This window comes from Muscardinus avellanarius (genome assembly GCF_963383645.1).
Source record: "Muscardinus avellanarius genome assembly, chromosome: 10".
Classification (NCBI taxonomy): Eukaryota; Metazoa; Chordata; class Mammalia; order Rodentia; family Gliridae; genus Muscardinus; species Muscardinus avellanarius.
In genome coordinates, this window is record NC_137796.1 from 26108491 (window position 1) to 26124002 (window position 15512).

Sequence of the window (15512 nt, forward strand, 5' to 3'; positions counted from 1 at the left end):
CTGACAAAAGCAGCTAGTGAAGGAAACAAACGCGATCATTAAACCAGCTTATTTTAAGAACTGAGCATTTTCCTACTATAAAAGAAGAGAAAAATTGACCTATTAAATTTTCTCATAGTGTTTTCTCTATTAATTTTAATTAGGTTGCATTAAATATTCAAAGATCCTTTTAATGGTAACCAAACTTACAATGGAGATGTACTCTTAATTGTAGATGGAACTTGCTTGTGACAGTATCATTCTTTTATTAAAAAATCATGTTTCATTTAAGTGTTGTCCTACTGTGGGATCCCACAGTGTACCTTCAGTGGAGGCACCATATTGGGACACACTCTCAGAGGATGGCACCCTACCTACTAGAACTCTATGCAGAACAAAGGGTGGCTCAGGGCAGGCATCAGGCACCAGATTTCAACACTCATCACAAGCTAAAAATGTAACTTTGGCCATTGAAATAAAACCCACCTGCCTAGAGAACTAAGGAATATGTTTTCCCAGTGATAGTATGTAAACTCCTTCTTTATGATAATCTTTCTTCTTCAAGCTAATCTTTCAAAATAGGAAAATATCTCATAAAAAAGGAGGCATTTGAGTGTGAGAATCACTTAGGAAGACTGAGAGCTAAAGCCCCATTTGATAGAGACAGTGACACGAGCTATACTCAGAAATGATGACAAACAATGGATTAAAGGCTGCTGTGCTCTTTGAGTTTCTTATTCACTTGTTTTATTTTCATTTGTGTATTTTTCACACTGGGTTAGGTATGAGAAAAGGATTCCTAAAGGAAGTGACAAGTAGGCTTTTGTGCAAAGAAAAACAACAACAACAAAAAAGCATTGGGGGAGGATATTACTAATTCCTGTGAAAGAAGCAGTTGGGAATGGCCTATTGCCTTGAAATTTCAGAAACTATAGGATCAAAAAAAGGACAATTGAGCTGGGTAGACACTTCTCAAAAGAAGGCATACAAGTGGCCAATAAATAAATGAAAAAATGTTCAATGTCATTAGCAATCAGGGAGATGAAAGTCAAACCAACACCAAGATTCTTCCTAATTACAGTTAAAATGGCAATCATAAAGAATACAAACAACATCAAATTCTGGAGAGGATTTGGGGAAATAGCAACTCATATACTGTTGGTGGGACCGCAAATTAGTACAGCCATTATGGAGATCAGTGTGTGGTTCCCCAGAAGATTGGGAATACAAGTACACACAGTGGAATTTTACTCAGCAATAAGGAACAAAATGATGTTGTTTCCCAAGAAAATGGATAGAACCGACATTAATCTGCTAAGTAAGATTAGCCAGTCTCAGAAAGTGAATAATTATATTTTTTCTCTCATATGTGGAAACTAGATAAAAATTTGTAAACAAAAAAGACCAGATAAAGGAGCAGAGACGCCAATAAAGCAATGGAGAGGGGTTAGTGAGAAAGGAGGGGGGATAGAAATGTAAAGATGTTAAAAGTTTAATGTGATGTATGTCTACAAAATTACAAATACAAATCTCAATGATTTTATAAGAAAAAAAGGGTGGGGTGAGATCTAGAGGGAAACACAAGAAGTGTGTGTGTGTGTGTGTGTGTGTGTGTGTGTGTTTCTATCACTCTATACCTCAGTATGATGTAACAAGGTATCAATAAAAGTATCTTTAAATAATATTTTGAGCTATAGTAAACAGTTTTCTAGTGAGAATGACTGTAATCAAGGTCAGAGGCTATGGTGACACCTGAGGGAGGGATCTCTGCTTATTTAAGAACCTTGAGATTTATTCTGCAAAGGAAAGAACCATTGAGAAATGATGCATTAGTTCCCTAATGCTTTTGTGACAGAATACCACAAATTTAGTGTCTTATGCAAAATAAAATCATTGACTTATATTTTCAGAGTTTTCCAGGACACAATTAGTCTCACTGATCTAAAGTCAAACTGTCTGTTTGGCTGGTTTTTTAGGGGAAACTCTGAGAGGAAAATCTCATTCTTGCCTTTTCAACATCTAGAGGTTGCCTGCTTTTCTCAGCTCATGTTCCCTTTTTTCCTTCAGTCATAACTTCTACTAGTGACTGGGGTCCTTTTAAGTGGTATAAGGCCCCAGTGGGATCGGCCTGAATAATTCAGGACAATCTCTCTGTTAGGATTTAAGAATGGAATGACCCCTGGAAAAGTCATGAATTGGTGATTCAAAACTCTTTACAGGTGAGATAATTGAGTCATGAGGATTCTAATCTCACCAGTGGACAAACTCATCGGTGAATGAATGGATTTTTTGGGTGGTAAGGCTGGCAGGGCAGACAGGGTATGGCTTGAAACAGAGGTCAGATAGATCACTGGGGATGTGGCGTTGGGATCTCTCTCTGTCTCTGTCTGTCTGTCTGTCTGTCTGTCTGTCTGTTCTCTCTCTCTCCTTCCCTCCCTCTTGGCAAATAAATATGTTTTCCTCTAAATTGTGTAAGTTGTGGTCATTTTTTGGGTCACAGCAGAGAGAATACTGATTGAAACATTCTCCAATTTAAATTGCTTAATGTAATCACAAATGGAAGGCCCCTTTATGTAAGGTAACTCACTTGTAGATTTATGGAATTAGTACATGAACATTTTTGAGAAGCCATTATACAACTTATCACAGTTATCAGTAGAGATAAGACAGGTTAAGTGGAATATTTTAGAAGTATCTCTCTCTTCCTCGTGTGTGTGTGTGTGTGTGTGTGTGTGTGTGTGTGTGTGTGTGGCAGAACTGAAAATTGAATGCAAGCTAAATTCCTAGCCCTTTTTATTTTTATTTTTATTTTGAAACAGGGTCCTGCTAAGTTGCTGATACAGGATTTGAATCCACAATGCTTCCCCTAAGTACTGGGATTACAGGTGTGCATCACCATGCCCAGACAGAAGTTCTCTAATACAATGGATGCTAGTTTGAAAAAGAATCAGCCTGGAGGAAGAAGAGGAGTAAAAAAAGAGGTAGTTACTGAGATTCTGATGAAAAAGGCTTATTCCATATCTGTTAATATGCAAGATAAACCCAAACACTCCTGCTTCCCACTTTCTTCACAGGAGCAAATGCTTTTGAATGAGTAGCAGAGACATCTGAGAGTTACCTTTTAACAAAATCTTACTGGGTTGGCAGGGAGTTAAAGGAGAAGTAAGGAATTGGAATCACCTTATTAGGGATGGAAAATTTAGGAAAGGAAAAGAAGATTTAGGTAGAAAATACAGAGTTCAGTCACCATGACTAGATTTTAGAGCACCACTATACACAGTAGGAATGAGAGCCCCTCTGAGTAAATGCAGGCCCTCAGGCACATGGCCTGGTGAATGGGCTACTGCTTTGCATAAAAGACATCTCTATTTTCAACAAAACGTAGCTCCTGGACACAGTAGGAGCCTGACAACAACTACAGTGACAACAGAGGCCCTGAGCTCAGTTCTGTACAGAATAACTATGAGGTACCAGAGAACCCAGGTGGAATTGTCTATAGGCCATTTGCTAAAAGTAACATATATATAACATAACACAATATCAATTCTAATTTGGGAAATATCAGCCAGAATAAAACTTGAAGGTCTTGAGTAGTCAAGATTGTACAAGAACTTCAAGAGACAATGAAGTTTGAATATAGAATTCCCAAAATCACAGTAACATTGCTGGCATCACAGACTCTCTTGATACAGAAACAACGTGGGTGGATATTTAGTTGAATTCATCAGTGCTTCAACCAGACTATACTTTTAACATTTGGCCATTTGCATTGTTTTACATATTTTGATGTATGAAATATTAAAGGCAAATGATTTTTAAAGCAATCATAAAAATGAAGTGAATCTTTACCTAATTTGCTATTATTTCAGAGAATATTAGTATTAGGACATCTATGGTATATCAACTATGGGTGAAAATGGCAGGAAAGTCCCTTGATGCATACCTAAGGCACAGTCGGTTGGAAAATCTCAAGAAAATTCAGAATTGGGAAAGAAAGAAAATGGACAATCTAATTAAAATATTGTCCTTTATTTTTTAATTAATTTATTTTGACACTCAGTTAATTCCCCAAAGGCATGTTTGATCCTAATTATTTGAACTTATGTGAAATATTTTGTCAGGGAAGAAGGCATTTCCTCAAGTTCCATTTGTGGAATTTAGTTATCTACTCAGTATATGTATTTCATTTAACTTCAGCTGATTTGAGACACCCAAGTCTCCATTGGGAGGCACTTGGCTTTTCTCATAAATGTGTAATTTTCAGCTCGAAGAAACACTTGCACCTTCAGGGAGCAATATATTCTCTTTTCCCAGTGGTTCCTTATTTTATTTACCCTGTCAAGTAGCCAACAAGAACATTTTCTCATACTTTACCAGACATAAGGGAAGTTTAAACTACCAGTTTTCCCAACTTTTCCAGAAGAAAGTTGGAAAATATTCTCTAACAAAGTCAGTGATAGTAGTTCTTATGGAGCCATAAGCCACCTGTTTGGAATTATCAATTGAATTAACTTTCAGCATAAAGTCCAATTATTTTTTTAAAATATAATGCATTTTGAAAGTGTTTTCATTTTGTATTTGGCATCTCTGCAAAATGTTAGAAGAAATGAATCTGACTCTTGCAGCATGCATTTGTTAATTGTTCCATTTTGGAGTAACCTAACCATGAAAGAGTGGAAGTGCTTTCTCTCTTACTGATCATTTACTGAGCTGCCTAAAATTGAATATGGCAAGTCCTGATTCTTTGGACGGTTATTTGTTGAAAATGGGCAGAAATGAAGCTATCGGAAATGTTCCTTTTAAATGACTATTGAATAGAAGCTAGTGGCATCTTTCCAATAAAGTAATTTCTTCCTTGGTTAGAATGGCCTTAGTTAGAGGGGAAATCCTATTTCAGCACCATTCTTTCCTTTCCTCATTTATGCTCAAAGCATATTGTATGTAGAGATATCACGCCATGGACCCAGTAATAGTTCTGCTGTAGACAATTTCCACCTGACTGCATTTCTATTACTGTGGATAACCTTCAACTCAGGAATAGCATTCACAATTTATAGAGAATATAGAAAAGAGAGGCCTTCCATATAAATCCAGATTTCTGGCTGTGTGAAGTATGGATGGATTGCAGAACGTTGAAAGTGAATGTGAAATTCTTTTGCATGTGATCTTTACGGGAAGAATGCTAGGGAGTTGCTCACTGTGAAAAAGTTTTTCTGGACGTGATATTGTTATTATTTGTTTTGCAAGTGTCTTATGTTTGTAAAGACATTCCCTTGATAAAGACTTCCTCCAAGGCATGAACAATTCTATGTGTTATGACTAGAAGAGACTGAAAAATTAGAAATCTAGTTTGGCATGAAGCACTGGCAAAAACTAAAAAGCTGATTGCTTTTGTTTACATGGGTCAGGCAGGCTAAAAATTGATTCAGGGAATGTGGGCAGGGGAGGTAGCATTGAAGAGGTAAAGGACATGTCAGCAGAGCAATGGTTACATAAGAGGTGGCCATTATAGCCCTGGATGTTATTGCTGCCGCAGGTAATAATGTACAAGCTAGAGCCAGGCATGGTTGTGCATGCTTGCAATCCCAGCACTTGGGAGGCTGAGACAGGAAGATCGCACAGGTTCGAAGCCAGCTTCAGCTACTTAGTGAGGCTCTCAGCAAATTAGTGAGACCCTGTTTCCAAATAAAAATACAAAATAGATCTGGGAGTGTAGCCCAAAGGTAGAACGCCTCGGTTCCATCCCCAGCACCACACACACACAAAAATAATAATGTACAAGCTAAACTTTAGCATGTTAATTAACACATCTCTGTCTCATTTTTCTCTTTGAAAAAGATATTTGAATTGCCCGGTATGTAAGATTCCTCTCAACCCAAATATGAAGAAAGTATACAATTAGTGAGCACAAGGTGTAAGAAATTTATTTGAATACTAGGTACAAAGTCCAATGTTCTCTGACCTTTTTCCTAACCTGCTATATATTGAAAATGCAATACTCACATAGGTCTATTTCCAGCAGAAGAAGGAGAAAAGGGAAATAGTTATTAGGTCCTTTTAAATCCATATTTTTAGAAAAGTAAAGGCCTGTATAAGATGTCAGGGCATGATAGAATTATAATGGGTGCTCTTCCCACAATGGGCTAGGCTTGGGTATAAATTTTTATCATCTCTCCCTCAACACATCCATTCATCTATCCACCATCAATATTTTCAGCCAACCCAAATGTACTGTAGACTTATTGTGTCCAGGCTCTGTGTAATGACTCAAAATTCACTACTCATCAAGACAATTCCATTACTGCTTCACGAAATGGACAATAAATAAGAGGGTGTATAATAAAATCAACACACAGCTAGTTAATGACACCTGCAAATACTGCTATTTAAAAAAAGGCAGAAAGCAATCATAATTTATAACAAGCTACTCTTTTCTTCGCATAAAGAGGATAACTTGATTATCCCCACAGAAACTAACCTCTCAATTCAAAGGAAGCTGGAGATGCAAGAGGATAAAAGAGTCAAGAATGAAATTCATTTTCCAGTGTTCAGCCATTTATAAGACTGTATTATCACAACATTAACAGTGCTGGCTTCTGAATAACAGATCATTACACTTAGAAAACTCTCCATGCCTGCTATGACTTCTATGATGGTCTTGAGAAGGATTTTGCCCTTGTAAAGACAAACAGAAGTACAGTAACCTTTAGCATCAAATTGGTATTCCAAGTACACTGAAGCAATAAAGAAGAACAATAACAACGAAGTCCTGAAGGAACTAACAAATTCAGCCTTTATTTGGCAGAGAATGGCATGCAATTATAAAGCTATCAAGACTCTAAACCCATAAATTTAATTAAGAATAAAGATGGGTGAGTTCTGAAATACTAATGAGAAAATTTTGTTTTCCTTCTAATGAGGTTATGCAATGATGTCCCAAATATCCTATTCTGGAATAGATTGGCCAATCTTCTGCCTAGGACCATCTAGGACTGAGGGTAGGCTCAGCTGTGAGATGTTTAGTGCTAAACCCTAAAATTATGGCAAAACTGGGGGTAAGTTTATTCCCTACATAGCTTCTATAAGGTAAATTTATGTAAGACTTTCATTATAGAAGTTTCTAAAGCATTTTTACTTGTTCTCTTAAGCACTTTGCAATCCAAGGACTATGGCCCATCTGTTTTTTTTTTTTTTTTCTATTCAAGATACTAAGGATTGAACTCAGACTTCACATATACTAGGCAAGTACTCCATTCCTAAGCTTTACCCACAGCTCTTTTTAAACTTTATTTTGGGACAGAGTCTTATTAAATTTTCAGGGTTGGCATAGAACTCATCTTCCTTCTGCCTCTGTCTCCTGAGAAACTGAGATTATAGGTGTCCAATACCCCACCTAGCATAACTCATCCGTGAAAAAGAAATATTTTAAGACAAGCATGGTGGCACAGATTGTAATCCCAATACTTGGGTGGCTGATACAGGAGGATTGCAGGTTTGAGGCCAGCCTCAACAATTTACCGATACCTCAGCAACTTAGTGAGATGCTGTCTCAAAATAAATAGGGCTAGGAGTATAGCTTAGAGGTAGAATAGAGGTAGAATAGCCCTGAGTTCACTACCCTTCCCCCCCATACACACAGAAGGAATAGTTTACATTCTATTAGTAGATGGATAAAGTAATAATCTAAGAAGGGATATTTTTCTCAAAGAAGTACCAAGAAACAAAAATGCCCAAACCCTACAGAGTCATTGTAGCTATACATTTCCACTCCCAGGGCATCTGCACCTGCTTTTTACCAGTGTCACTAGCAAGTAAGAAAAGGCCTCAGCTGACCATCCTGCTTCTTGCTTACCTAGCACTGCAGTCTGGTGCCATTCAACCAGCTCTACTTCCTCATCTCTGCTTAAAATTGCTCAGGTAAAAGATATCAACATTAGTTAGCCTCTTCACCTTAATTTCCTCACCTTTAAATAATATTTCATATCTATTTGTCACAAGAAAAATTAAGTCTCCTGAGGTTTTTTTTTTTTGGTAAAGATAACAATGGAAATTAATTTTCAAGACTATCTGCACATGCATTGTGTAGTTACATGGAGTGCTTCATTTCATTCTTCACAAAGACCTACGAGGTATTGATTTATACACACACACACAAACGCACACACATACTTACACATGCGCACACACAAGTAGAGAAAGTCATCCCTCTGAATCTGCAAGGGATTGGTTCCAGGGCCCCTGCCAATACCCAAATCCAGGGACACTTGCATATTATTTGCCTATAGCCTTTATACATCATTCTCATATACTTTAAATCATCATTAGATGTCTTATGATACCTAATATAAGTGCTATGTAAATAGTTGTTATACTGTATTGTTCAGAGAATAATGACAAGAAAAATATCTGTACATGCTCACAACACAAACTATTTTCCTTTTGAGTATTTTCTTTCTACAGTTGGTTGAATCTGAGGCTGCAGAATCTGGGGATATGGACCACCAACTGTGTACACACACACACACACACACACACACACACACACACACACACTTAGATTCTTAGATGGATAATTTGCTAATTTACTGATGGCTGAATATACTGAAGAATAAACAATGTAAGCGATATTTTCAAGCAAAAATGGCACATGATATAATTTTTTGTGTCTGGCCACAATATCTTAACTATAAAAATCACTCTTATCTTTATCATGGATATTAATTTTGAAATATTTCTGTATTATTTCTCTTTTCAAAATTGAAAATCAGTGGCATACCCTCAGCCACTGAGTTGGGATCAGATTTTGTATGTGTGTGGAATGGGGATTGATTTTAGGGGCTTTCTTCATCTGAGCTATACCCTTAGTCCTATTTTATTTTTTATTTAAAACAGAGTCTCATTAAGTCGCTGAGGATCTCAGCAAATTGTTGAGACTGACTTAGAATCTACAATCTTCATATCTCAGCCTTCCAAGTATTGGGATTACAGGTGTTCATCACCATTACCTGGCTTGGGGCCAGATGTCTTATTTGCAGAGTAGAAGAATATTCTGTTTTGCTTAGTCTGAGCCTGACAGTAATTGGTGAGCAATTCAACCCAGGGAATATATCCTTTCAGGTGACAGAGATGGCGGTAGAAGGACACTGCAAAAAGTATTGATTTCTAATGTAGTTTTCTCAGGGACATTCTACCAATGAGCTCTACCCTCAGCCCTTTTTTCTCATTTTTTGAAATGGCACAAATTGCTGAGGCTGGCCTTGAACCTTTAATCTTTCTGTCTCAGCCTTTCAAGCAGTGGGACCACAGGTGTGAGCCACTGCACAGCTCTATTTAAAGGATTACGAGAGGAAATAGTTGTTTAAATTTGAGTAACACACGTGAGGTGGACACAAGCTAGACTTCACTTATGAAAATATGAGAATTGTTTTCTATGTTCTAGTCCATTAATCTGCACTGGGTCCAAACAGATTATTTGTAATGGTAGTATGTGAAAGAATAAACAAAAATCTGGATATAAACACTATTATTGTTATTTAAACTTTATGAGTGTTCAGTGTGAGTCATGAGGTCATTCTGGAATCACAATGTAATAACAAAAAATCAGGCCATGTGACATCTTCTAAACACATTTACCTAGTCAGGAATGCTTAAGTATCTATGTATCTAAGTATCTATGTATTATGACCATGTGGAAGTAGATTTGACATGTCTTTGGGTAACTAATTCATCTAGCTGAGACCTGTAATGAATTACCCTTTCCTGCCTTCTATGGGTCATGAGGCCCATGACAGCCTATGGCCTGCTGGCCTGGGTTTACTTGTTTTTCTCACCTTTGTATCTTGTGCTATGGGTGACAGAAAGTTGATCTCTGTGGACTCTCAGGTTAGCCAAATTCTGCCTGGGTTCAGGAAACAGGAGATGATAAAAGACTGTAAGTATGGAAGAATAGGAAACCCAAAGATTTTCTTCTTTTTCTTTTTAAATTAGCTGTAAGCTGGCTCCATAAGGCATGAGGAGTATTTAAGTGGTTTTAGCATCTTTCAAACTGTAGCTCATGAGATCTGATCATTCTGCCCTTACCTTGGTCCTTTCTGGCTAAAAGAACAAAGGTTTTTTGCTTTCTCTAATGTCTGGGTTGCACCAATCTTCTTTTGAATCTCCGGCGAGTCCATCATTCATGTAACAATTTCACAGCATTTTATTTTCTTGATGTATATTTTTAATGGTTTCTCTTTTTTTCCCCTTATTGGATGCTGACTAATCCAAGAGTCTTCTATGTGATAGAGACATACTTTTAAAATATTAATGCATTACTATTTACTAAGAAATTCAGAGATGAAAGGAGTCTTAGCATTTTCTTAGCCAATGGAGCTGACTCCAATCTGTTGTAGGGAGAGGAGGAGAAGCAAATTGTTTAATATCTGAAACTCTTACCTTGCTTCCACAAGATCAGTACAAATACATTCGGTTTCCATGTCAGAACAAAGTGATTTGTAGTTTTATTTGCTTTCCCTAATATTACAAAAAAGGTCCAGACAAGGATTGACTCTTAGCCCAATTTGCTTTCTACTTCATCTCTTCAGATTCAGCGAACCTTTACTGAACAGATCCTGTTATTTTTTTTTTTTCTCAAGCCTTGTCAGGGATTTTTGCCCACATTGTTTTGCTTTATCTTCCTATCAGCCCTTTAAAGGTAGAAGTATTATTAAGAAACAGAGGTTTCGAAAGGTGAAGTGGCTTGCCTACACCCACACTGTAAATAAGCATTGAAAACCTAAACCTGAATTAAGTTCTTTCCACAGCGCGATCCCGCTTCCCTTGATGATTAAGCGCTTATCTGATCTTAAAGTTACAAGAAGAGTTTTAGGAAGAAAAATGATGAGTTTAATTGTGTAGATGTCAAATAAAAAGCAAGTGAATGTGCCTTTTAGCAAGATTTTAATTAATATGATGTCTGATCTAACCCTGATAAGGTAAGTTTTGCCAACACTGTTGTTTTCATTTAAACAATGTTCTTACAAAACATTCCATTCCCTGGATTCAGGAGGAATATTAGTACTTATAAGCTTGCCTCTGGCCTATCATGTAGAATGTGATGTTCTCACAAAAGATTCCATTGAAGTTCTTATGTTAAATTAATAGTAGTCATCCTCATCCTCATCATCCTTTGCAAAGCAATTTAATGCACAAACTTGCAGGATGGAAAGGAGAGACAAAAATCCTTCACAGGCTCACATATGGGGGTGGGAGAGAACCAATTAAAGATTATCTCTGAACCAGGACTGCCAATATGAGATGAGGTGCATAACTAATCAGCCCGAGATACACAACAGGTGAAGTGATGAAAATGTGATTGTGAGAAATGTAACAACAGTCTGATGTGCATAATTCATTTTTCCCATGGAGCCCCTGCCCATCTGCTGTGGCACAATTGCATATCAGAAGATGGAAGAGGGCCATCATTCATTAACTTGCCAAACTCCTCCAGGGTCGGGCTTTGCCTTCATTTTGTTTTTGTTCTTGCACCAAAGACTTGGAAACCACTAATGTTACTCTCTGGGTTTCTGAGCTTTCCAGGCTACAATCTAATCAGCTTCTCTTCTAAAGGGAGCGGAGGTGTGGAGCGCTTTATACACAGAGAGAGTCTAACATCTGCTAAAGTTTCAAAGAGCTGCCTTCTCAGCTATGATGGATTAAAACCATGAGAACACAGGCCTAATCCTACTGTCTCTGGAAACAATACTCTCAGGCTCCCTTTCTCCTCGAGCTCCCTAGGCTCATGCAGGTGTTCCATACGAAGCGCTTCCAGCTCACATTCAAGTTGATGCTCATGAGAATCCTAAACTCTAAGGCATATGTGGAATGAGTAGATGATATTTAATCTAGCTCTCTATATTATATAGATCATTTATTTAATAGAAAATTGCTCCATGAGATGAGTGCATATACATTCCTATCACTCTGGGTCTCGGTATGATACGTAATTACAATGCACTAATAAAAAAGTAAAAAACAACTTTCAGTGTTGACAAATACCACCAAAAAGAAAAAAAAAGTATTGAGATGTCCTCAATTACCTGATTGTATTTCAAGAGTAGTGGTGTATCTTTCCTTTGGTCATACATTCATCTTACAGCTATGTCATGTCATGAGTTCTTTCTTTGCTAGGCCCTGGCATAGGTGTTAAGAATTTAGTAACTATCAAAGCCAGGCATGGTAGTGCACACCTGCTATCCCAGTACTTAGGAAGCTGAGACAGGAGGATCATGGTTTCAAGGACAGAAGGACAGTCTCAGCAAGTAGTGAGACTCTCATCAACCAAGCAAGATTCTGTTACAAAATAAAAATAAAATAGGGCTGGGGATATAGCTCAAAGGTAGAATGCCCCTGGGGTTCAATCTCTAGTAATACTAAAAAAAGGGTTTAATAACCATCAATATCCAGGCTCTTTTTGGAATAAGTTTAAGTGCTGATAGTTGCTTGTTACTGACATTAATGCTCAGCAAGAATGTGCTTTATTTCACTACTTAGTGATATTCTGTTTCAAACTAAAAAAAATATCAAGGTTTGGGGGTGTAGCTCAAAAGTAGAATGTCTCCAGCTTCAGTCCCTAGGACCACACAAAGACAGCAACAACAACAAATTGGGTCTTCTTTTCCCCTCTCCCATGTCTGTCTTTCCAGATCCCTCAATTCTGGCTAGATCATAATTCTATGAGTATGGTGACAGCTTCTGATTCCATGCGTCGCATGTTTAGCCTGTCACATATGACACTCAAGAAGCATTTGAATTACTTCATTTATTTAATGAAAAAATGGTTTCCTCTTTCTGTGATCCTTGTGTTACTCATACAAACGATGTTCCAACCACTACTATTAGATGCTTTTCTGAGTGCATGCTTAGTTTTTTTTGTTTGTTTTGTATACATGTGGTCCTTGGAATTGAACCCAGGTGCATTCTATCACTTAGCTACATCCCCAGTCCTTTACTTATTTTATTTTTTCATTTCAAGAAAGGGTCTCACTAGGTTGCTTAACACTGACCTACAATCCTACTGTCTCAGCCTCCAAGTACTGATATTACAAGTATATGTCATGGTACCACTTTTCTCATGTGTGGCACTGGGAATCATACCTGGAGGAATTTTACCTCTAAGCTACACTACCAGCCCTGTTTTAATTATCTTTTGAAACAGGGTCTTTCAAGGTTGATGAGTGTCTCACTACTTGCCCAGGCTGTCCTCAAACCTATAATTCTCCTGTTTCCCAAGTGCTAATATTATAGGCATGTATCACATATCAAGCATACTATATGGGTTCTCATAATTCATTTAAAAATTAGCTGGAGTTATAAATATACACTGTTTGAGAATAGAATCATATTTTCACCAGTTGTGGTGGCACACACTTGTAAAGCCCGCTTTTGGGAGGCAGAGACAGGAGGATCGCGCAGGTTCAAAGTCAGCCTCGCTGGCTTAAGAGACCCTGTTTCCAAAATAAAAATATAAAAAAATAGGTCTATGAGTGTAGCCCAGAGGTAGAATGGTTTCCAGGAACCCCAGTACCACCACCAAAAAGAAAAAAAAAAAGAATAGAATCATGTTTTAACCATTTTAATGATTCTTTCTAAACACATATCACTATTTTCTCTATATTTTGTTAACTGTATTGTCTGATGAGTTTTTGATTTGACCAATGCAAAAGCAAGTGGCATTGACTAATACTATATAACTAAAATGACCCATTTAGAAATATTTTTCTTTCAATAAAAATCAAAGACAATAGAAGATGAAATATTTGAATATCAAGATTGTATTTAAATTTCATAAATCAGCATAGAAAAGATTTTATTTAAACGATACTATTCTAATATTTTATTAACAACTGAGAGGTTTAGATCCATTGGATAATGAACCAGTGGACCCAGTTTTTAAGTTTCTCTTTTAGAAAATAGGAGAAAGCTTTAAATTAGTTTATTTTTTCACTACTACACCCTGGTAAAACAATTTTTTTTTTCTGGTGAGACTGGGGATGGAAGCCAGGAGCACTCTACTTCTGAGTACAATCTCCAGTTCTATTTTTTATTCTTTATTTTGAAACAGGGTCTAAGTTGAGAAGTGCCTTCCTAAGTAGCTGAGGCTGGCCGAGAACCTGGATCTTCCTGTTTCAGCCTCCCAAGTACTGCGATTACAAGTGTGCACCACCATTCCCAGCTCAATTTTGCTTTTTACCTAACTGAAATTGATTCTGATTTTTGAAAGAAAAAGTTTGTTTTTTTCTGTTACACTGGGGATTCAATTTAAGAGCATTCTAACTCTCAGCTATATTATACCTTCAGCCCTTTTTACTTAATGAAACAAGGTCACACTAAGGTGCAGAGGGTCTTGCTAAGTTTCTGAGACTGGCCTCAAACCTGTGATCCTTTTGCTTTAGCCTCCTAAGTACAGGGATTACAGGCATGACCCATCGCATCTAAAGAAAAGTTCATTATTTTTAAATAAAGGAGTAGAAGGGTATGAGAGAATATCCAAGTCTCTTTGGGGAGAAATGGGTATAGATTTTTATGAAGAATGCATATGTTGAAGTATAAAAACAAATCACTTTCACTGTGGAATATTTCTTAAAACTGAGGGGGTTGGTGAGAGCTCCCCACCTCTGGTTTCAGCAAGATGATGGCCAAAGCTTATGGTTTATCTACAATTTCCAAAAGCAGATTAGAAGTCTAAAGATTTTAGGAACTGCTAGTAGAATGAAGAAATTTTATATCTTTAAGGATTAGATTTCAATATGTCTACCAAGATTGTCAAGAATGTAAAGTTTAACTGGAATTTGAAGGGTGCAATTTCTGCTTTCCTGCCAGAAATCTTAATAAGCCGAAACCATTGGCATGGCCCACAAACAATAAACAAGATTAGCAGAAGTTACACATCTCACTCATTATTGCTTTGTTGAAGAGTCACTCAATTGAGAGAACAGTATTATAGGAGTTATTTACACTGATGTGAATCATTTGGTCCATAAACAAATGAGTAATGACCTGTTAGTCCAGGAGATTAAAAGCTAAGCAGATGTTTCACAAGAATAAAATTCATCAGGGGGAGGAAACAGAAAACAAATTCACTTTCCACATTGGCTTGTAGAGCTCAATGGAGTTAAACAAGTTGGTGTGTTGAGTGGGACAAGAGCGCACTTTTGGCCATTTTTCTCAGAGACATTTATAAAGGAATCTCAAAGGTTCTTTTTGACAAGTTGTTTTTAAACAAGGCAGTAGTGAGAAAATGGGTCCCTGAGTAGCAATCAGAATCCATACAAATCATTGATCCATGAAGCCCCTGTAGGGGGTAATGAGATATCCTCTAGCTTTGTTTTAATTCTAACACTCAGTAAAAGTTTTTCAGGATTTTGGAGAAAGATGACTGATATGAAAGTGAAGGTCAGAGAGGAGGTAGAGAGTGTCCTAATATAATGGGTAAAGAAAGGCATTCTGATATAATATGATTAGAGGATTAATAAGTGACCTAAAAAAGGACATGT